Genomic DNA, 25,117 nt, shown 5'->3' on the forward strand with positions numbered 1-25,117 from the left:
AGTACATACAACAAATTTCCATTCTTTTATATTTATAGTAGTAAATAATTAGCATTCCCCTAAGGTAAGGCTTTGTAGAGCTAAAGGGAACTGAGTAGGTTTTATTTGTTTTTTGTTTTGTTTTGTTTTTCTGTATGTATTTAGTACAGGGTCTGCAGGGTCCCAGTACACAGATAAGACTCATAGTGATTCTCCTGTTCTCAGCCCCCCATGCACTGGGATTACAGGCTGGTGCCGCCACTCCCAGCCTCATTTATAGTCTCAGCATACCCCAGCGGCGGGGCAAACACTTCACAACTGGGGACCAAACCCTGGTCCCTGCATCTGCCTAAGCAGGTGCTTCAGTCCCCTGAGTTATCTGGCTGGCCTCAAGTAGGTTTTAAAGAATAGGTAAATATGGGCCACGGAGATCCCAGTGGTCTAGGTACCTGCCTAGGCAAGCGCAAGGACCCAGCTCATGCAAGGAGCTCCTCCATCCCATGTACAATGACATGCTGGGCCCACCCAGGGCACACCCAGCCAGCCACCAAGACCAGGCATGGCATGGTGGCACATGCCTATAATCCCAGTAATGGGGAGGCTAAAGTAGGAGGATCACTATGAGTCCCAGCTACATAGTGAGACACTGTACCAAATACATTTTTTAAAAAAGTCGATGTACAATTAAAAAAGAGAATCATTTTATACACATGCAGAAATACAAAACTCTGCAATATCTTTGAACGAAAGAATCAACTTGGCAAATACATTATTTTATGGAGAAATAAATTGAGAAATTAAGTATTAAAAAGTCACTGTGTTTTAAGAAACTTATTCTGATGGGCACAGTAGTTGAAGCTTTTCCTGAATGCTGTCTTTTTGAATTCATGATTCCACTGACTTTAAGAAGTCAGCAGAACATGGTAAATTAGATGATGTCCTATGTCATTAGAATTGCAAGTATTGGGGCTGGGGAGATGGCTCAGTGGAATAAGCACTTCCCTGGCAAGCGCAAGGATGTGAGTTCAATCCCTTGTTCCGCCAAAAAAAAAAAAAAAGAATTGCAAGTACTTTAGAAAATTGAAATGGATGTGTCTATATTCATATTTCTAACCTACATTGGTTGAGTGCAGACTGTGACAGGTACTGTGCCAGTCAGGGGAATGCACAATCAAACAGGCACCGAACTACATTGAAAACTAAAGACTTAGCCTCTATGGAAAGCTGCAGGGACGGTTTGGCTGAATGAGTGACTCTCAGCTCAAGTGCCAATGTAGGTTGGAGGATGAAGCATTATGGTCAGAGGAAAAACCATTTGCAGTTGCCCAGATGTGTCAGGAGTGGGCCATTTGGAGAGTTCAAAGACTGCTAGTGCAGCTGAGTGAGGGCGAACCAGCTGTGTTGCCAGACAGAGAGGCACAAGCTTAGTAAACAGGGCCACTGAGGACACACGAATGAGATGGACCTTGGAAAGAGCAATCGTGGAATTCACAGAGGGGTTTAATAGGAGACTGATACTGAAATAAAAATAGTCCATTTAAGCTAGTCTATAACGCACGCACATTGGATGTCTGGGACATCTGGCGGCTAAAGCAAATATCCCATCCAGGTAAAAAAATGATGCTTAATTTTTATTGTGATAATTTGGCCAGTAAAGTAAGGAGGCAGATCTAAGGGATATTGTGAATAGAATTTAGTAACAGATTGGCTACGGCAAGTGAAGCAAAAGAGATTTTGATTATAACAAGTAGATAATTAAGAGAGTAATTACAAGGATGATAGGCTCATTCATCAAGTGAGTAAAACACATACATGGCGTCTTTCAACATAAAAATAAATATTATATTTATTGGTGATATAAAAAACATGTAGTTAATATACAATTTAAAATATAGCATTCAGAGACACATTTAAATTACCACATATAGGGCCAACCAGACAGCTCACCGGATTAAAGGACCTGCTTAGGAGGATGCAGGGTACTGGTCCCATCCCCGGCCTGCTGTGCCAGCTCCGCCCCTGGGGCGCACTGAGATAGGCACTGAGACTGAGTATGGTGGCACATGCCTGTAATCCCCAGCGCTTGGGAAGCTGAAAACAGGAGGATCACTAAGAGCCCGATCTGTGTAGTGAGACCCAGTAGGCCGTGTACTAAACACATAAAAAATCCTGCACATGATGCTATCATTATTTTCAAATAGTACATTATTTTTCACAATAATTTTGTCATATTACCTTGTAATATACTTTTATGCCTACCACACTCCATATGTGTGCAATAAACATTTTTTCATCCTACTACAGTATTTTGTGTATTAATTTTCAAAATTATTGTTTTAATTGAAGCTTCTCAACATTTTAAGTATGTGGTAGAGGAGTTATTTATTCATTATTTTTTCCTGAAATATTTTTTCAATACTGGGGATTGAACCAAGAGCTTTTCACATAGTAAGAAATTGTGAACTACACAAACACTCTCAAAATGCTTAGTTTTCCTATGATAATGTTGGAATCAGTTTTATAATTTCAGAATTATATGGTCAAATGCTCTTAAAAACATCTATGACATTATAGTTGAAATAAAATGGAAAAATTCAAATAAATTTAATGTTTTTAATATTGTTTTTCTACATTCATTTTGAAATAAAATTCAATGATTATAAAATGCAGTGATAAACAAATCATATTCATTATTTAATTAGAGAATGTTGTATGTACTCCATAGTTTTTTTCTGTGTATGATGTAATAAACAAAGAAGTTTAATATTGCAGTAAAAGCTGATGCTTATATCTTTAGTATTTGGGTTTGAAATAACTAAGATACACGCTTACAGGCTATATTGTGTCAAAATAGTTTTAAAATATACACAATTCAAAATTATCATAAATTTGGCAGTGTAGTATGCATGCAAAATATGCATATCAAACATATCTATGGCTTTGCTGTCTGCACTTTCCTTACTTTTCTTACTTTTGTGACATAGCCAACAGTATTTACATAAGTGGAGTGGAAGAACAAGGTCACACAGGGGTGGGCTTATAATGCTCAGTCACCTATAATGGATCAGGTGTTCAGCTGGGAGTAAGTACAGCTTTTCACAGGTTGCAGATAATTACAAAATTATTAGTCATAAAATGCATATTAAATCTTAAACTGGTAGTGATTTCAAACATGATAGAATAGTTTCAAGGATGAATCTTACTTTTGGAGAAAACTCTATTTGAAATAAAATTCGATTAAAAAATTGACCACTGTCAGAATTCCTCTGAAAATGTCATATCATAGTCATATATATATGTGTACCTATGTTTATAACAGCACAATTTGTGATAGCCAAATCTTGGAAACAACCAAGATGCCTGTCACCTGAAGAATGGATGAAAAAGATGTATTTGTATACAGTGGAGTATTACTTGGCTATAAAGAATGATAGACTTGAAGCCTTCATATTTAAGTGGATGCCACTTGAAGATATACTCATAAGTGAAATAAATCAGACCCACATGTGTAAATATCATGTAGCTTCCGTAGTATAAGAACTCAAAAGAAGAAATAAAAATAGAAAGATATAACACAATTAAAAGGAAAGTGAGAACTTGAGGATTAGACAATGAAGAGAGGGAAAGGGAAAAGCTAGGAAACATGGCAGGGGCAAAGCCAAACATTTATATGCACAAGATGGGTAAGCTAATGATCCTGAGAATCTTCAGCAGGTTTTCAAAACTAGCAGATCCTGAGAATCTTCAGCAGGTTTTCAAATCCTAATTGGTAGGATTCTCATGTTCACTACCTATATATGCTGATGCCTGTGGCCTAAACAACTGCACTGAAGACAGCAATGTGTAACAGTATGGTCATTCTTGGAATGCCTGTCATTCTGGTCTTCTAAATATGAACTGTTTGTCATGACATACCAATTACTATCATACTGTCTCTCAAGTAAATGTTTTTTTTAAAAAAGGGTAATAAAGGAAAACAAGAGACAAGAAAAAAAAACAAGTCACAGGACTGTCCTGCTATAAGGCTGTATATGGTTAGATTTCTAAATTTTTATGTAAAAATATATAATTATTTATTCCTATTTTTAAAAATATTTTTTATTTCTTTTAATTTTTTTCTTCATATTCTGTAGGGACTTAAAGGTTAACATATCTGTACTTGATGGAAAATACCTGTTCCATATTATGCCTAAGATGTTTGATATTCAGTCAGATAGTGAGATAAAGCTCAACTGCCTATGTTGTAGGGCAATAACAATAAGATTCTTTTCTGGAGGATTAACTGCTTAAGTTTGCAGATCAAAAATTAGAGAAAAAGAAAGGCTACAAGGACAGCCAACATTTTGGCCCTAGCCTTTCAAGGTCAGTGAAGACTCGGAACATAGGAGAACCTATACTGCAACATCGTGTAATTCAGTTGCATCCCCAATTTTTGGATCAAGGAGATTATGAGGCAACAGAGGAAAGTGATTGATGATGTAGAGTGTGGCTAAGGAGAGTCACCTGGAGAGAAAACATTCTCTCAGGCTTTTACAGAGAGCAAATTGGTCAAGCAATGGCTGTGACTCATACACATGGCTGACACTGACAAAGATCTACAAACTGCGGTACAGGGTTTCAGGATAAATCCTGAGGGGATTTGACTGATCTTATCATTTGCAAATGCTACATTTCTTGTTATCTAGGTCTTGCTTTATCTTGGTCTTAACCATCCAGTGGAAAAGTATAAAAATGAAATTAAAACAAGTAAAGCCATATTAATATGTTGAGCTATAAAAGGCTCATGTCAACAACTTCTGACATTGCCAGTCCTATGGATAACCCACTATTATTATGGACTACTGGACTACATTGGAATATTTTGCTGAATTCGTGCACCTATAATAGTTAAATGACAATGGAATACCTTTCTCTGACAAAACTAAACAACAAAAGGGGATAAAAATGAACAACCATTTCGTATCTGTATATTCAAAATAGTTAGGATCGATATACAGCTACATTCTCTTAATTTAGTGAATAGATTGATTTGTTTTAACAGTGTTTGTGGACAAGATATCATGTCTGATTCTTATAGAAAGAGTAACTGCTACGACAACAATATTTAACGTATTAGGTATTGAAACTGTCCACTAATTGGTTTTGAAACTATCTCATTGCTATTTGTTTCTCAATAAATTAAAAAAAAAGAAAGTCCTCAATAATTATGGCTAGAGACCCTTTGTTTTTAACCCTGTTATATGTATCAGCAGCATATTATAGAATACACATGAAAAATACTTTAATATAGAAGAATCACTCAAAAATTCCAAACCACAGTGCAGGTGGAAAAATGACCAATACTCAGATCAACTGAAATTAATACAACAAATACCAACCTATTATAAATATTACACATATTTTGGTAAGTTATATAATTAAGGAATAATACAAAAATATATTTGCCAACTTGAATTAAAATTATGAATGCTACCTTTGGTACAAAACTTATTCATGTTAGTCCTATCCTAAGCCATCTTTATGAAGACAACAATCCTTAATGTAATCCTTGTAGAAAGACATATTCACAACATGAAGCAAGGATTTTTTTTAATTCTAATACAAAACACTCATACTTCCAATAAGTATGGCAAATATTAGTTTAAAAAACATATATCCACTAAGTGATATTCAATTGAAATTTTAAAATATACAAAAGAAAACATAACAATTGTGATTGTTATAACCTTATAAAGTTTTATGTTTTGCGGTCAGGTTCAGTATTTCCCATGAGCATATTGAGAAACGCTTATGGCAATGTTGGCTCAGAGTTGCTTAATGTATTTTACAGCACAGTGAAATCTCATTAATCAGACAAAGCTTAATCTGACTTGCAAAATACTTAAATTTTTAAAAAATCTATTTAAGACATAAATAAATTCTTTCAAAATATTTATTTAGAAATGTGAGATCTAGGACTTAAGTCAAAGAGAGAGTAAGGTCAATAAGGGAATAAGGTTTATTCTTTGTAGGGTAACACTTTTTTCTAAATATGGGAACTGCAGTAATAAAGAAATTCCCAAAGTTAATAGAACAAATCAGGATGATCTTTATGATAACACTGTAATTGAATTTCAATATTCAAAACTCAATATATTTTTTATTAAATAACATTTGTGATAATTATTTGTATTTTATTTAAATACTCAAAATAGCTATAGTTTATAGTCAATAATATCCTTCTGTCAATTATATTGCTGTATAAATATCTTCTGTACCACAGGTGGACACAGCACAACCCAAATTATCCAGTGTTTAGTTTCCTTAGTTGGATTATTTACACTTCTCTTCCACAGATTTAAATTCAATTATTTTAGTAGATTGAATTTCCTTTGGCAACGGTCATCTGTAGTGAGACGATTAAGAGCAAGTGCCTTGCAAGAAGATGGGGAAAGGCATCGCATAGGAAGCATTTCTGCCGAGTTATCGTAGTCAGTAATGCCTTATGAAGTAGACTCCCTCAAGCTCCTGTTGAGATATCTGGTACAATAGAGCTCTGAACCCTTCAAAAGATATTAGTATTAGGAAATGAAGGAGAAAGAGATTAAGAGATTCATGAGACAGATGTAGATACAGATATAGATATAGACATAGATATCAGATTGTAAGAAATTAAAAATAGACTATCACCATCTGAATGCAATGCAGAATTCTGGATTTTATATAATAAAGGATGTTATTGAAATAATTTTTGGAGAATTTAATACACTACTTAGATTTTATAACTGTTATAAAACCATTAATTTCTTTGATCTAAATAGTTCTCCAGTGATTATGGGCTTTCCAATGTTTTGCTTCCTGGACAACTATAACAAATAAGATCATGTTAGATTTTGTAAATGCAGACAATTTGAAATGCAGTGTTCAGGGTAATACCTTTGTCACACCATTTGATGTGGCTATCATACAGGCCTTGTGACAGTATGGCTTCTTTTAATTCTTTCTTGAGTATAATCTTGAAAAAGAAAGAATTTTTTTATGTCCTGTTGTGATGCTGCTTCTTTTTTTTAGTGAGTTTTACAATCTTAATAATAAAATGGTGCACTAGAAGATGTAGTAGAAAGTATAAAAATATGTGAATCAAAGGGTCATAATAAATAATCGTCACTATCTTTTTTACTGAGAATATTTGATAATTATTGGTGATGGAAAAATAACGCATCACTTTTTGTGTGTATTTTTCTTTGTAACTCTTCTACTTGGAGAATAAAAATGAATAAATAAATTAGTTCAATAAGTGCAAAGACAAAGAAGAGAGCATAGGTTTCCCTCCTGTAGTATGCAGCTGAGCGAGACAGAAATATTACAGGCGGTCAGACAGGGCCAACCCTCAGAAGGAGCCAGTATGGAAGGCCAGAACACCTTGAAACTGTGACAGAGACTGACACACTCCCACTATCTGCCAAAGCTCAGGACAAAGGATCAAACAAATGCACACCTCTCTAAAGATAAACGTGGAAGATTGATATTCTAAATTGATTTCTCACCTTGAGGTAGCCTCAAGAGTCACTAACCCAGCCCCCTACAGGAAAAGCCCCTGTTCTGTATTCCTTCCTGCTTGCTTCTCCATTTGGTCCTGGATTTAATCAATTTTACCTGAGAAATTGTGCTTGTAATCTCATTGATTGACCATAGTTTTGTCCCACCTCCTGCCCACCTAGAGAGTTCTCCACCTTAGCCCTGCCTTACCTCATGGTTTTGTTCTATCAATTCCCTGGAAAAGGCAGCTTCCCAGGGACAACATACTCAGATCCCCTTTTGTCTCTCTCTGGGACAGGAGCTTTCTTTCCCATGATAAATATATTCTGCTCCTAATCTCTGTCATTCCTAAAATTCTTTCTTTGGATTTAGAGAACATGAACTCAGCCCAGGTATCTTTCAGCCTGGGAGTTTCAATCTCCTATGTCACTCCCATGGGTTTTCATAAGCTTTCTTCTGCCTAACACCTACCTTAATTTCTTGTTGAGTCCCACATTACATTTTGTTCTATGTTCTGTATGTGCTGAACAAATTCCATTGGTCTGAACACATCTGTTGTGCTTTGGGTCTGGTTTGTCTCCCAAATGGTTCATGGGCTGAAAGTTTGATTCTAAATGAGGCGGTAGCAATTCGGGGAGGTTGCCTTGATGAATATTAATGAGATGATGAGATCCCAGGAGTACCACTCTTGGAAGGGATTCAAGTCTGTCTCTCATAGTAGGTTGGTCTTGGGTAACTGGACTAGCTCCCAGGAGAACAGGTTCTTGTAAAAGAAGGCTGCCCTGGGGCACTGTTTTCCTGCTACCACAGACATTTATTTCTCTTTTTGCTTCTGTAGCATGCTATCATGCCGGCAGTTAATTCTTGCCACAGTGCCAACAGTTTGAAAATCTAGACACAAGAATCACAAGCAAAATTACTATACTTTATAAATTATTCAATTTCTGATATCTTGTTACAGCCACATGAAACAAATTAAGAAACTATCAGTGTATTGTAACATCCATCTGGTTTTCTCTAAGCATAATCCTCTCTATTCTTCAAATCTTTTTCACTTGAAGAAGTTGTTCATTTTCAATACAAGTTGTAATTGTGCCTCCCTAAAAATCCTTTGTTGGCCCTTTCCTTGCACAGACAGGCTCAGACCCAGCAATTTATTCTACTTTGTGCTTATCATTTTTATAAGTTTCCATTGATAGCACATTTTCATCCTAATTTTAATAGCCCAATATGTTGCAGGTTCTCCATGAATGATTACAGAAGAAGCCAAGAATGTATAGAGAATACAGCTAACGTACACAAGAACAATCCAAGTAAACTCAATGTGATGCACTATAATGTTCCCTTGGGGAGAAATGTTGGAGCATGTTTCATACTCAAATACTGCGAGGCTCAGAAATATTAAAATATATAGAGAAATAATAATAAGGAAATTGTGAAGCGAAAATATATCAAAAGGAATATAAGGTGTTGTACTTGAATGGTTCATTTTAACACTGTTTACAGAAAGCAGATAAGACAGGATGATTAGTGTTTTGGTTAGAGGATTTTTATGTAGCTGGAGATTATTGGACACTGGTGATTATGTTTTGCCAGTGATTTAGAATTTTCCTATGGCCCAAAATTTTCAGTGCAAAGAGTTGTATGATCCTGAGCAAAAGAGGTTGATTGGTCATGGCAAAGACTGCTCATGAAAAGAACTAGAATTTAGAAATTCAGTCTGTTTAAAGGGCACAAACATCTTCCAAACCACCTAATCATGTCCTTTAACCTTGATGATCTTTGAAAAATCTGCAGAATTTCTGCCTTACATTACATTTCAGGTTTCCTTGGAAAGCCTGTGTTTGGAGGCCACTAATAAATTGTTCATCAATTAACATTTTAAAATAGAATTTTTCTCATTTCTCTTATCTATTTATGATATTTTTATGCATTCATAAAATTGTTACACACTAGCTGCTTTGCAAACATTACTGTGTGTCATTTTAAAACATAGTGTGGCCACTGATACTATTTTTGTATGAGCAATTTAAACTTAAACAAATTAAGCCATTTATCCAAGCCAGAAGAGCTAATGAATGATTTAGGCTCATGCTTAATCATAGTGATATGATTTAATCATGCTATATTAGAGCTTGAATGCTTTGTTATTTATTCAAAGATAGCTTCAAAATAACTAAAACCACCTGCTTAGTATTTACCAAAATAGGATTGCCCAACAGATTTCATATTTCTTTCATTGCATTTTATTTAAAAAATACTGCATAACTACAATGTATCAGAAGCTTTGCTAGTCATTGATGATAGAATAGTTTTCAAAAAGTTAAAATTTTCATTTCTTCTATTGTAATGTATGCTAACAATATATTAATCTACTTTCACAGATAAAATATATAAAATCTACTTTCACAGGATTAAAAATAATGAATGTGGCTATAGCACTCAGTTATAGCTAAAATATGTTTTAAAAGACATATCATCCACTTAGCTTTAGATTCATGGTATTTACACAGTTGTCTGTAAATAATACAAGTTTTCTGAGAGTATAACTCACATTTTCAACTGAAAGCCTAACGATTACTGCTTTATATGCTAAAGATTATAATTTTTCCTTCATGATTAGGCTTTAATTGATTTTCTTAGATTAATGATGATAAAATATTAAAATGACATCACTTACAATGATGCTGACAGTCCCAAATCCAAGTATTCTGATTTAGTATATTCTAAATATATTTAAACAATTAATATTAATGATTAAAGTTAATAACACCATTGATGACTTTTCCAGGTGTAAAATTATGGAGCCATTAGATTTTAAAATATAATCATAAAATTATATGTGTAGAGGGTCATGCATACACAATTTTGAATATGAAACTGTCACAGAGAAAAATGTTAGCTAGCAAAATCTACATTAATGCAAGTATTAATGTTCTGCGGGAGACTTCCCGTCCAGGCTCAGATAAATTGTGAGCATGGTACTAAACTGCTTGGTATAAGGAAAAGAAGAACCTAAACAAGGATTCATACACTATGTAGAAGGGCGTCCTGTTAACCTTCCCCTAATAGTGATTTTTATTACTAAGAACACTTAGATTAACTCCGTATCAGCAGTTTTCACACAGTTAAGCTAAGTTTATTAGATGAGAACATTTATATGCTCTGAAAATCACTAAAACAATGTGAATCTCTCATCAGTTTACTACACGAAGATGTATTTTTAGAAATGCTGATGTGAAATTTGTAATTATTATCATACCTCAAGCAGTGTTGCTCATAATAGAACAATTATTTAAATATGTTGAAATCAGTTAACTTACCTATATTTAAATATTATTTCTATTCAAAAATAATATACAAACACACAAAAATTGGTCAAGATGTGCAACAACACTTTACACAATTAATACTGTTTGTATTTTTAAATTACACTCTAGCTCAAAATAATAATATAATATTTACTTTGACCTTGCATAGTATTGTTTCTAAAGAATAGAATAACTTTAGTCTTTTTCTAAAGAAATCATATAGCACAGAATTTATTACTTATAGAAAATAATTAATATTAATGAAGAATATTATGTATGCAAAATGTTTATTCTTAGCCCGAGGAAAAGGAAAACTGGGAAGTTAACTGATACTTTTTATTTACATCTTCTTGATATTTATGACCTCCTTATGTCTTGAAACTTGCACTTTTATGATCTATATTACATCGGCCTTTTATCTTCTTCATTTGCTTGTGTCTATACCGTTTATTCTGTCATGCAATTTTTCTTCAAGAACCTGTACTGTCACTGTGTGACCACCACATTCAGCATTATTATCAAAGTCATATACAGAAAGAACAATAGCCCAATGTACACTATTTAGTAGACTGTGCTTATTTTTTACATCACCAACAATTTATACTTAAAAGCAAATGATTTCCTTGAGAGTAAAAAAATTCCTAAAGCAATTAATATAGGGCAAAGGAATTACAAAAACAAATCCAATTAATGATAGTGTGTAATGCCAAAGACTTAAAAATATATCTCTCTACTAATCATTTTTATCTCAATCTTAGCTTTTTGTTTTCATCCATTTTAATCCTTGTGTTATGATTAGCCCTGTAGGGCAAAATTTATAATTAATATTACATAAGAATTCTATTTTTTATCTTTTATTTTTTTAAGAATTCTTTTTTATTATTGTAATTAATCATTTTAAAATATACTTACTTTTTGCTGATTTCATTTACAGAACCATATCTAAATATTAATAAAAGTGATGTTTGCAATTAAAAATATGTATATACTTACTTGCAACTATCTTCCTATACTTTTGAATTTTTATACTTTGAGGATGTGAAAAGAAAATGGAGCCATAATAAATATGATGATCCAAGATTTAATTTGAGAGTTTCCGCCGAGTTTATGGTCTGGTTGCACCGCTTGCGTTTCTGCACTCATTGGTTGAAGGACTGGATGTGTACAGCTACGCTGACAATTTAATAAATAAACACATATTTTTCTCCCTTTAACATGTTCAAAAGGTTAAAATAATGTTTCTTGCAAGTGCACAATTTTATTTAGTCATCGTGTTTTAGTTATAGTTTTTGCTTGTAATGAAAGATTTTAGCAGAAATGTTCTTCCCATACTGTGCTCTTTTACGTAGAAATTCTGGTTTGTGCACCACAAGGTTTGCTTCTCCCTAAGGTTCACCAGAGAAATATGTTTTCTCTTGTTTTGAAACCACTAAATTAACATTACAATATTTACACTAATATTGAGATTTCCATTTTATATGTCATTATTTTTCTGAGCTTTTTTCTTATTTTTCAAGACGAAGTGTTTCTCAAAAATGTCTACCTTGTATAATTCATAGATACTTTTATCCTCAGACCAATGCCTCAGATTCCAGATTGGCCTTTGTGATCTCAATTTTGTCAGTATACTTTCCCTGATTTTCTCCTTAATCCTTAGATCCAAACATTTTTCATTTTTTTGCTTTTTCCTATCCTATTTGTTTCTGGGTTTTTTTGTTTTGTTTTGTTTTGTTTTGTTTTGTTTTGTATTTTAGAGAAGAGTCTACAAGGTGCTCAAGGTCTCACTACTAGATCAGACTCTAAGTGATACTACTGTTTACAGTCTCCCAAGAGTTGAGATAACAGGCACTTGAGCCGCCACCACGCCCAGTCTCAATTGCTATTTTAGCGCTCGAGTGGGGGGGGCGGTGCGGGGACAGGAGGGGTGCCGAGGGGGGGTGGTCGGCATGGCAGCGCCACCCAACCCCTTGCCAATGCTTTAATCCGCAGAGCTGTTTGGCTAGCCTTTGTTTCTGCTTTGACAATACCCTAGGACTTGCCTTGCCTCATCAGAACCAGCCATCTAATCCCATCCCTGAGACTAAAATCTTTTTAAAATCTGTTGCAGACCTAGAGTTACACTAATACTTTCAAACAAAGAATGTTAAGACTTGGATATCATTCAACAAATAAACAGCCAGTTTACCCACGAAACCATATAGATACAATAGATAAAACTGTTAGTCATAATAGTTAATTCTGTGAACTTTTTATGAATATTTCAGATGATGAATAGTTCCAGGAATTAAGAATATTAACCTGTGTGAAACAAATTGTATGGACTGCCATGTGCAGTTGTACCTGGATTGATCATGAATGTCTATTGTGAAAGAGCCACAACGAAAAGCAAAGTCATGTCAGCCATGCTGAATTTAGGAGTAGGTTGTAGGAGACAGTTTCAGGATTACACTGGATATTCTCGATTTTGTTCTTTTGTTTTACTTTGTAGTAAATAAATGTTACCATCTCTCAGTGTTAATTGATTTTATTTTATTTTTTTAATGTATTTAGAACAGGGTCTACAAGGCCCACTACTAGATCAGACTCATAGTGATTCTCCTGTTTTCAGCTTCCCAAGTGCTGGGATTACAGCTACGCGCCACCACGCCCCATCTCAATTGCTGTCTCAGTGTGCCCCTGGGGGCGGGGCCCGCAAGGCTGGCCTGGGGATCAAACTCCGTCCCCTGCACCTGCTTGCAGGTGCTTTAATGCACTGAGCTGTTTGGCTGGCTTGGGGACTATTTTCTAAAAGGGCGGATTGAGTTATATACAAAAGTATAGGCAGTATAGTCTGTAACTTTCTTAATTTGAGCTGCAGGATATAGACAACAAACCTGAATTCTACATAAATACTTGGTAATATCTTTACATTTCCTTTCAACAAAAGTCCCCAAATTTGTTCAGATATGCTAATGGCAAATCCTGCCTTTCTGCTCTTTTTTTTCTCCTTCACGCTCAGCCTGAAAGTGCACACATGCTCCTCTGGTTCTCAGAAGTTCGCCTTTACTCCTGCCTGCTCTGTCTCTTCTGGATCCTTTCTCTCATAAATTAACTGCCCACTGAAGTTAGCATGGACTGTACCAACTCACCCTTCCTAATCTAAGTTACTACAAAAGGAAGGTCATATGTGAAAGGGAATTTTTCATAAATACTGACCAAAAGGAAAAAATAAATTTGTATGTCCATTTAGTCAACACAGAAATTGATCATTTATTTTCCCTCCTTTAGATCTACTGGTCTACTATTCTCTCCTGTCTAAGTCGACAAGATAAAATACACATATCCCATGTTCCAGAAGAGGTCACTTATTTGTAGAAACGTTAAAAAACTCAGGCACCTGAGGTATGAGGTCCACATACCTTCCCTCATACTTTTCCTTAAAATATAACACAAAAACCTCTCCTTTAGTATAGAAATAAAATGAGATCGGAGATGAAAGCCAGCTATCTTCCAACATGGCCAGCTCCTCAAGGCTGATAAATCTCCTTCCCTCTCACCCTGCCTCTTGAGTCACTGACCCATCTGGAAGGCAGGGAATGGAAATCTATGAATTCCTTTTGTTAGAGTTCCTTATCCTAATCTATTCAGGTTGGGGATTATTTTGTAAAAAGGCAGATTGAGTTACATACAAAGGTGTTGGAATTCCTTTTCTTTCTCCCTTCCTCTTTTCTCTCTCCTCTCTTTTTCTTCTTTTGTTTTCTCCTTCACTCTCAGACTTTATCTTCCTTCCATTCTTTCTTTCTATCCAGTTTTCTTTTTCTTTTCTTTCATTCCTTTTCCTTTCTGGGTGACTATTCTATCAACAAAAGTCAACCGTAGTTCTTATTGGCAAAAGACAGCCATAAACAATAATTGGCTTTATCATACTTCTAGTTCTTATAAAATATGTACATGAACATATTAAGATTAGGATATTTATCAGACAGAGCTGCAGTGTTACCTGAATCATTACAACCAAGTGGTCTGATAATGATTTGATCTGAATTAGTGAGACAGAGTTCTTCTGGAAAATTTTCTCAACATTATATATTTACACATTACCTTGGATCAGCTTATTTACATAAAGTAGTTTAGATTTGTGCTGGGATCAACTCTGGACTCTGCTCTATTTACAATGTGCTGTAGAAACCTGTTCTTTTAGGCAGTCTTAGAATTTTTCTTTGATATTTACAGTTCTCTCTCTCTCTCTCTCTCTCTCTCTCTCTCTCTCTCTCTCTCTCTTTCTCTCTCTCTCTCTTTACCATAACACTCCTGGTAAAAGTCACACTTTGTAAATTCTAACATGAATTTATTTGATACACTGCAACTTGTGTTTTTGCATTTCTATATTTTTTTACAAATCTGTGCTTGATTTTGGTCTTTATTCCTAAATGAGTGCCACATATTTGAATGTGCTTAGCATGTTCTAAGCCTCAGAGTTCTTCCAAAAAAGAGCAGTTCTGTTACATTTTTTCTGTATAGTTAGCTAAGCATGTAATCTGTCCTATGCTTCCATTTCCTGCTATATTAAAATGAACAAAATCAACATTACCAGAAAATGATAGTAGATATATCTTCCAGTTGTATAATACAATACAGAGCAATAGTTTGGTAACTCTGAAGATAAAAGTTGGTTTTTATCAATTTGCCATTGCATAAGCCAGCAGACTATAAAATTTTCTTGAATAATTCTGGACCCCAGATAATCTAAGATAAGGTGCTAGTAGATTCAGTTTTTGGCAGGGTCCTTCTTCCTGGCTTGATATAATGGCTTCTTCTAGCTTAGACACTGACCTTACCTCGGTGAGATCCAGTAGGAAGAAAGTTCTTTCCCCTTCTTATGAACTAACAATGTTATGAACTTGGGATCACAATCTTACGGCTTTATTTATGCTTAAATATCTCTTAACAGTTCTCCTTTCAAATAATATGCCAGCAATGTTTAAGTTTCAATGTGTGAATTTGGAGAAACACAATTTCAAGCATGGAAGACTTTGTATTACTTCATTAAGCCATTAAAAAGATACTGGAGAGAACAAGAGTTTCACGTCTGTGTTCCATGAAGGTGCTGCTCAATCAAAAGGTATACATTGTATCTAATGAGCATCTTTCAGTCACTAGTCAATTTTGATTGAACATTTTGCTGTAACATTATTTGATATTAAAAATGCCAATTTTTATTAATTTATTTACAACTTCTGAGTAAGATTTGTCTTTCTTTATATTTATCATATAGTAAGACATTCTTATACCTAACTACTTTCACAAATTTACTTTGTAATTTTTTTTTCTTGAAAAGTGAACCAACATCACCCCCTGCCATGTTATGTTTTTTCTCTGTGGTTAAGCAACATGGAATGCAAAGTTTTGGCGTAGACCAAGCTTGCCTATGTTAGCATGGTAGAAAAATTAGTTTCTACCTTTCCACTTTGGAGTATGATGTTGCCAAAGCTGTACACACTCCCATGCCCTTCCCTATGTATGTACACGTTTGAAGATAAAACAATACAGAATATAATTTCACATATAATTCTGACCCGTTGCGATATTAGCTGATGACCAAGCTAATTTGGTCATTTGTACTTGAACAAACAGCGAATAAAGAGTTGTAGTTTGAAAAATCTAAATCCCTATGCCTGCCTAATTTATATAATTTAATTTTCCTAAAGATTTTCCCTAATGATGCTCTATTTTAACACTCCAAAACTAGAGACTTCTAATATTGTGTATTTAAGGTTTTTTTAGGTCTTGTTTGTTTATCAAAGTAATATTTATAATTAGTAGAATTCATCTTTTTGAGGTGAACAGTTGGTGATGGCAGCCAAGTTCACAATGGTAGGAGCAATGCCATATTCTATCATATTTAAAATAGTATCATTCCGTTATGCAAAACCAGCCTCTTTTTTTTTTTTTTTCTGACCTCTCCATTTTCCCTATTTTTCCAACCCCCAGATTCTGCCTAAAACTGCTATTATTATCACTCACCTATATTTGCTCAACTATCATACAATTCACCTTCTATTCTCTTGAACTAAAACATCTTTACTGAAAAAGGAACCAAATGCAGGGGAGGACAAAGTGTTCTAATAAGGGGGGGGGGAAGTACAACTTTACCCCGAGGCATTGTTTTTCTGTTTTCTAATGGTGAAGAAAACATCACTTTGGATGTGTCTCTAAACTCAAAAATATTAAAAGCGCTCCTTATCTGAGGTGAATCACATTAAGAATACTTTACACAATGTCAGAATGGACCATCCTGAGAAATACAAAAGTATTCTTGAATTAAGGGGAAATTACCTTGACAAATCAAATGGCAATTACAGAGTGATTTTATCTGATGGCTTCCAAATGAGATAAACAAAGTACTGCCAGCCAGAGTGTTCCCAGATTGAGGAGGAGGCAGGTGCCCTGCGGAGATAAGAACCTGCTGGGCTTTCACTTCACTCAATTTAGGTTCCTCTGTGCGCAGATTGGAGGCTGCTTTTTCTGCCGAAACATTCTGCACAAGTTATGCTAGAGAAGAATTTTTGGAAGAACTAAACAGGAGGATGATGAGAACTGATGAAGAAGTCTGGTGATTCTACAGGCACGGAGTCTATGTTAGTCACTCAAGCAGAATGATGACTTGCAAGTAGGGGAAATGAGACTGGAGATTGCATATGTTTTGATAGTTCAGCGGCAAAATATAAAAATCAGTTCTTTGAAGCAGCATGTAGCATTCCCTCCAGAGCGTAAACAACTTATCTTCCTTGCCTTTGGGCAACAGGGTACAGCATACAGAACAGACGCCCAGGGTGAGTGAAAACTCAAACAGGAGAGAGACACTGCCCATCCCCTCTCTAGTCTTAGATAAGATGACCGCCACACAGGCAAGCGCTTCAGAGTCATGGACAAGTACCCGAGAGAAGTTCTGCAGCAGATTCCGAAATGCCAAATAAATAAAAACTTATGCAACCTCCAATTATTTGGTGAGAGAAAAATAGTATGTTCTAATGTTATAAACGTTGTATTTGGAAAGCACAAAACAACTGATTTGTCATTGAAGTTTGTATTTATGGCCTCATGCAGAATTACTAAATATAATTTTTTGAATTCTTGATCCAGTGTGAAAGCAAAGGAATGCTGTGATGGCTTTCAATAGACTTGATTTATTGAAAGCAAAAAGTCCCTAAATTCTAATAATAGCAAATTTATGAATAAATATTAAAGGACCCAATTATGATAAATGTATAATTAGATTATAAAACCTATTTATATAATGAGCTCTAAATTTTAAATCACATAAATGGACAAATTTTTATAGTCAATATTAAAGTCATTGTGGAGAACATGCTTCAAATGAAACTAGATAAAGGTGACAGGAAAATTTGATATTTTTTGTTGAATTAGAGTACATTTTTGGAATAAATGAGAGTCTCTAAATTTGAATCTAGCAGTAATCTCTGTTTTCCTTTTATCATTAAGAACCATAAAATATTTTTTCTGTAGAAGTAAGGATACATTTTATTGTCATTTTACTTGAAAAATAACATTTCAAATATGAACATTAGATTTCCTGTGCAATTATTTGTTTTTACAACCCATTTTCCAGAGAAGACTTCTACACAGGTACTTCCAATTTCTCATGAAATTATGCTTCACCATTGCTATTGTTGAAATGACACCAAAATATTATAACTATAAATGATAAGTCAACATAACTGAAATATCTGGGATAAAACACATCCATGTGTAACCTGAGGCACTTCACATACACAAACATGTTGAAGCAGCAGCCGTTCATGATCAACCATATAAAAAATCACAAAGGAAGTTAGCTTTGTACCAGTGATCACAAAAGAGTAGCAGAGTTTTAAAACATTGATAATTTGTTTAAAGTGTTGCCTGTAGTGGCCCTTTGTAGCATGAGCAAACAGCAAAGCTGAGATTTCTCATTAAAAAGTGAGAGCAATTGTTGTTTCTAACAGCTCTTGACAACTGGAAAATGGAAAATATTTTATTTCTTGAAAACTCATCACCTTTAAAAATACCTTCATAGGCAAACATGTAAACATCCCAGTTGAAGTGCAATATCCAAGTCTTTATTTTTTTGAAATTAAAAACAAAGATCAAGTATTGCGATCAGGTTGCAGGAAAACATCTGTAGCTCATTTCTAAATCATTTTGTGTGCTTCCCAAAGCCCCTGGTGTGTTCAGGGGAAGCCGATACAGTACAGGCAGAGTCCAACCCTCTGCCCACACTGCTGCTGACCTCTAAAGCACCCTAACTACCCCAGTCGGGAAGCTATTTTTCCAATTACCTAGTCCTTTACATACATAATACATTGTAAAAGGAAGGTCACATATTTCCTAGCAGTTTTCAGGGACCATAATTTTGATTTTCAGTGTATTTGATAATGCTTTTCTATATTCATTATATCCTTAGTAGACTTCGGGACAATGGAAAAAGTTCAGAAAATTAAGACAAAGTCTTAAAAATCTTATAAATGGACATTTATTCTCTTTTTTATTATAGCATGTATTTTTGAAAAGAAAGACACTTCTCACTACTTTTGTCTTTATTTGCTATTGTGGCTTAAAATGTCAGATGGAAAGAATGTGTCATCCAAATACAATTTTTTTTTTTTTTTTTTTTTTGCAGAACCGGGGATTGAACTCAGACCCTTGTGCTTGCCAGACAAGTGCTTATTCTACTGAGCCATCTCCCTGACCCTGGCATCCAATTACTATTAGCCAAAACATAAGCATGCTGGTTGAAAATTTTCTTTTTTAATCAGCTTGATAAAGCACAGTGTGTTTACCCTATAAATTATATCTTTAAAATAATAACGTATAACTACTACTGTGCAGATCTTTAAAAACAGGATCATATAATCATATCATATTTTCTATCTGACCATCTGGGGAGTGGGTATCTTAACTGACCAGCTCTGATTTCTCCGTGACTTTTTTTTAATAAGAATTTTGCCTGACTTTTCAATAGCACATGGACACTTATTCAAGCATATCTCTTTAAAATCTGAATAATTTTTTTTTCCCCCAGAGATTGAACTTACCACCTTGCACTTGCCAGGCAGTCTGCTGAGCTATCTCCCTGGCCCAAATGTTCTCTGATGGTCAATATTATGTCTCAAACTGGCTAAACTATGTGTTGTTTGGTCATATACTAGGCTAGACATTGTGGACAAATTTTTCAGACAATACTAATATTTAGACAAAATTTAGTTTAACACCTATTATTTACTATGTTGATTTTTTAAATAGAGATTTTTATTGATAATATGGATGGGCCTCATCTAATCAATTGAAAGCCTTAAGTGTATCAACCTCCTGAAGACTATAACTTCATAGTTATATTGAATTTTGAGCATGCCTCCCTCACCTATAGATTTTGCAATCTACTCCTTAATGTCAGGTCTTTCCTAGTTTCTAGCTGCTGGTTTGCACCAAAAATTTGGACTTTCTAAGCCCTATAAAATTTATGCTAAGTACATAAACATTTATTTCTGAATATCCCACACCCTGACATGTGTGTGTGTGTGTGTGTGTGTGTGTGTGTGTGTGTGTGTGTGTGCATACCACAAATCCTATAGTTTCTATTTCTCTGGAGAATACAAGCTTATATTTATTTTGGTATTGGAAGTATTTCTAGAAAAACAGATGATCTTCAGCTTTTGGGATGGGTTCCAACAGTTTTCTTTTTTGTATAATTTTGTTAGTATGTCATTATGATACCCAATAAGCTCATTCAGTTGGTGGAAGTGTCAGATGTACATATCATGCTTGATCATTTTTTTTTTTTTTAGTGTATTTTAGTACTTGGGTCTACAGGGTCTCGTTGTGTAGATCGGACTCATAGTGATTCGCCTGTTTTCAGCCTCCCAAGTGCTGGGATTACAGACGCGTGCCACTACAGCATCTCAATCCCTGTCTCAGCATTTGTGGTGCCGGTGTGTCATTCCAGGGATTCAACCCAGGGCTGCTGTGCTCTGCCTAAAGGGCTCTTTAGTCTGCTGAGTTATCTGGCCAGTCCTCATGCTTGATCATTTGTACTCTCCTTCTTCTTAAACCCTACCCTACCCTTCCGAGAACCCCTTTCTATATTCAAAATGCCTTCCTCCATTTCCCTACTACCTTTTATTATAGTCTCAATTATTTATATTTGAGAAATAAGGGAAACCATGTAATATATAACCCCTATCTGCTTTATTTCACTTAGAATTGTGATCTCAGTGTCCACCCATTTTGTTACAAATGAATCTGATTTCCTTTTCTTTAAAGCAGAGCAGTATTCTCTTGTATAATATGCCGCATTTGCTTTATTTATCTACCGATGGACATAAAGCCCACGTCCACAATGCAGCTACTATAAATGGGGCTGTTCTAAGCATAGGTATGCATGTTCACTATAATATAGTTGATGATTTCACCTTTGGGGGGAAGTGAGTCTGCAGAGTAACATCTGGGTCATATGTAATCTCTGCTTTTGCTCTTTTTTTTTCTTTTCTGAGTGGACTTACCATACTGATTTTCATAACAATTATAGTCTATATTCTAATCAACAAAATAAAATGTTTTCCATATTCTTACAGGAAGTTGTTGTTTTTTGTGTTCTTAATGCAGCCATTCTTAGTGCAAAAAGACAGGTACTTGGTGTTTTAATTAGTTCTCTACAGTTTAGATGTAAAGGTAGTACTAGCTGTATTTCTTAGTAAAGAGAGTACTAATAGTACGTGGCATGATAAGCACTTATCTTCCTTAGTTACTCCTGATCAAATATAAGTGGTAAGCCAAGACTCTAGATAAACATTTATTTGATATTTTAGGACATTTTGTCAAATAAGTAAAATGATATTATACAATGAAATTGGCTAGTTACTCTTAATTGTGTTAAACACAGTGAGAGAAAAAACTTGAGTTTAGTGCTCCAAGTCCTACTTCAAATACTACCAACATGATCCAAGCATTTCCACAACTATTCTGAAAGAAATCACTATCTTCAGTAGGCCTGAAATTGTTGGAAACTGAACTGAGTCTCTTGCTGTTCGTAGTTAAAGTACAACACAAAGAGAATTCCTAGACTCACAGAGTGTCTGCGGATACAATTAAAGCAACAATTGGACAGGCATGGTGTCTTTAAAATCTGAAGAAGAATAACAGAGACCAGATGTTTTGGTCCCATAATTCCCCTGAGTCATGTCTGTACAGAGCAGTCCTTAGCTTTTGTGGGAAGAGGCTGGCCTGAGGACGTTCCAGTAGCCTCTCTAGAATTCCTTCGCCAGAGCAGTTTGCTGTTATTTGTGTGTTCTCTGCTTGAGGTCCCTAATAATTTAGGGTTTGCTTATCTTTGATTAGGTTGGGAAATTCTCAGCTATGTTTTGTTTTATTGCTTTTGTTTTCTTTCCTCTTGCTTTCTATCTCATTGCTGAGACAAAATGCTCAACATCCCAAATTAAATGGAGAAAGGTTGATTTAGTTCATGGTTGGAAGAGGCTTCAGCCCAGGATCAGATGGCTCCATGGCAGGGTGACAGTGTAGGGGAGAACAGACAGAAGAATACTGCAGAAGTAAGAAAAGCAGGAGACAAGACTCTGTCCCTTACACTGCAGGCAGACAACACACCCTCAGGAAGGCATAGCACTCATACGCTTAATCTTACCCAAAACTATGCCAAAACAATGAGTATATTAATTAATCATACATCCTTAATCCCAACATCTCGCACTCTAGATTTGCCCATGTTTGAAAAACCTGTCCCTCATTACTGCATGAGACTTTGGGGCGGGGACATTTACACACAAACCATATACTTCCCTTCCACCTTATTAGATCATCTTATCTTCTTTTAATTGCCCTATCTCTCCTTTCACTCTGAAAACATAGCAGATATGCTGAAACTTTTAAGAATGCCTTACAAATATTCTATGGAATTGACCGTATTTTCAATACATTTTACTCTCAGTGGTCTTCTATTTGCTAATGACTGGTCTTCCTGATCACTAAATATTACTTTATTTATGCTTTAAACTTTATTCTTAGTGGTAATTCTAGGATTATGATATGATTCACTTTATAGACTCCAAATCTTTATAGATCGTATATCTTCTTTATACATACTTGTTATTTAGAAATGTACATATGACTGTTACAAGAAAAATTTTAATGTCTTGGCTTTGATCATTTATTTCATTTAAATTTATTTTTGATAGAATATTGACCACTGTGTATAAAATATTATAAAGTTAATTGGAGGTGCTAAATGTGATTATCTTCCATGAGAATTTTCTGTTTTTTCTAGCAGGCAGAAAAGAGGAGATCAATTTAATTAACCTTGAGCAGGATAGATTCAAAACTGGATTTCTGCTTTTGTGAATAGGTTTACTCAGGTTTGCTCTAACTATAGTGGAAAGCCTTAAGTATTTACACCAGCTCATCTTCTTTGGCAGGTTCTGAGCAAATGTTCGGTTCCTTCATCCATGAACTTGGCAAGCCTCCCTTCAGCTTCTTAGCATTTTGGCTGAAATTTAAAAATCAGCAAATGTTTTGAAAAGTGCCAACTGTGAGGTTCATCTTAGCCCTTCCCTTTCTTTCTGGCATCTTGGCACCTCAAGATCTAACCGTATTAGCAGACATCAATCCTTCTTCTCACTTCCCCCATCCCGTGGGACAGCTCAAAGCTCTCTGATCAATTTCTCAGCACCTGTATCCTTCATACACATGAGAACTGGGACAGCAGCTTAGAAATTTAGGCGGTGGTCATAGAAACATATCCTTTCAAGATCTTGGTCTTTCAATGGATAGCTTTTAAAGTAATATTATAATATTTATTTTTTTTTGCTTTTAAAAATAAATTTACTTTAATATCTTTATGCCTAGTAATAACCAACATTACAAGACAACAAATACAGAATAATGATGGTATTTCTGAATAGCACTGCTGCTACAGTCTGACAGAACATTTTTTTAAAGGTTAAAATAGACATTACTGAGCTTTTAGTACTTAGAAGAAAAAAAGACAAAAGTTTTTGGAATCAGAACTGGATTCAAATTCTATCTTTTTTATCACAACTCTGATCCTATTCTCCTAAAAGATGCTTACCTGACACTGTAGCTGATAAGACTAAATGAACTGATACAGAAAAGAAGTTCTAAGAGGTTCTGACTGGCAGTTCGCTATCTGAAACAGCCAGGAGTAAGGAGAGCTATTTACAGTCTTGCTGATAATCACGACGCAGCATGGAGCAGAACACTTCCTTTTCCACTGGAGATCAGATTTCACAATACTTCTGTGGTGGAGCTCAATGACTGAGGGTGGGAGGACCAGAATTCTCCAAGATGTTACTGGCAGTACATGCTGCTCATTCCTCAACCACTTAAAAACAATCCCATACAGTTTCTGTCAGCCTCTAGTAGAATATAGAAAATTAATTATTCAGGTATCTACAGAGACATTTTCAAAAACTCTGAGGTCAAGTTAATGGAAATATTGAGACTACTTGTTTAATTTTCTACAACACAGTATTATCTAGAAAACCTGATGATGTCAAACACTTTAGGACACCAAAAAACAATGCCTGAATGAGCATTATTTTCCTCAATCACCTCAAATAACAAAATATTTTAAAAATTCTACCCTTTTAATTACATAAATAAAGTATACAGGAACACACAATTACTCATCTGAAACAATGTTAAATACGAAGTATTTAAGTATAGATTTTCAAATATCAATCTAGGAATCACACTGCTCTTCAGTGCTAGTAAAGTACTTGGAAAAGTTTATTTTGTGCTTTGAGTTTTTTTTCTAAGGCATCACAAATTACACATCCAAACTCTTCAATGGCAGGACAGTTTCAGTCTAAAGGAGAAGTCTTAAGAAACATTATCATACAGTATGATAATGCCAATCTAATAGAGTCACACAAATAGAACTTAAGGAAAAGGCATTAGAGAAATCACCCACCATATAATGGCTGGATGATTCCAAGTATTTATGGTTTTTCCCTTTCTTGTGGCTAATAAGAGTCCTCTATCACACCTGTCCTTTGTTGCCAGGTAAAAAATATATGGTCCACACTGCTGATTTCCACTTGGAAAATACTACCCAATATTAGCAATCAAGAATAAAATATGAAATCTGTCTTTTTAAAAACATTAACAATGTTATAATTTTAAAACATCAAGCATCCACTAACTGCAAATTCAACTGAGAATTTTTGCATATGGTGACAAAGGTACAATGAAAATGTACAGATGTATCTTCCTGAGCAGAATGCAAATGTAATTTTTTT

At 34.9% G+C, this 25,117-nt stretch overlaps 1 protein-coding gene across 1 annotated transcript in view; it reads right to left on the minus strand.

The window, feature by feature from the left end:
• Positions 1-25,117, minus strand: part of Mgat4c (MGAT4 family member C) — a 265,766-nt gene that overhangs the window by 171,307 nt on the left and 69,342 nt on the right. The window lies entirely within an intron of this gene.

This window comes from Octodon degus, unplaced genomic scaffold (assembly GCF_000260255.1).
Source record: "Octodon degus isolate 3935 unplaced genomic scaffold, OctDeg1.0 scaffold00004, whole genome shotgun sequence".
Classification (NCBI taxonomy): domain Eukaryota; kingdom Metazoa; phylum Chordata; class Mammalia; order Rodentia; family Octodontidae; genus Octodon; species Octodon degus.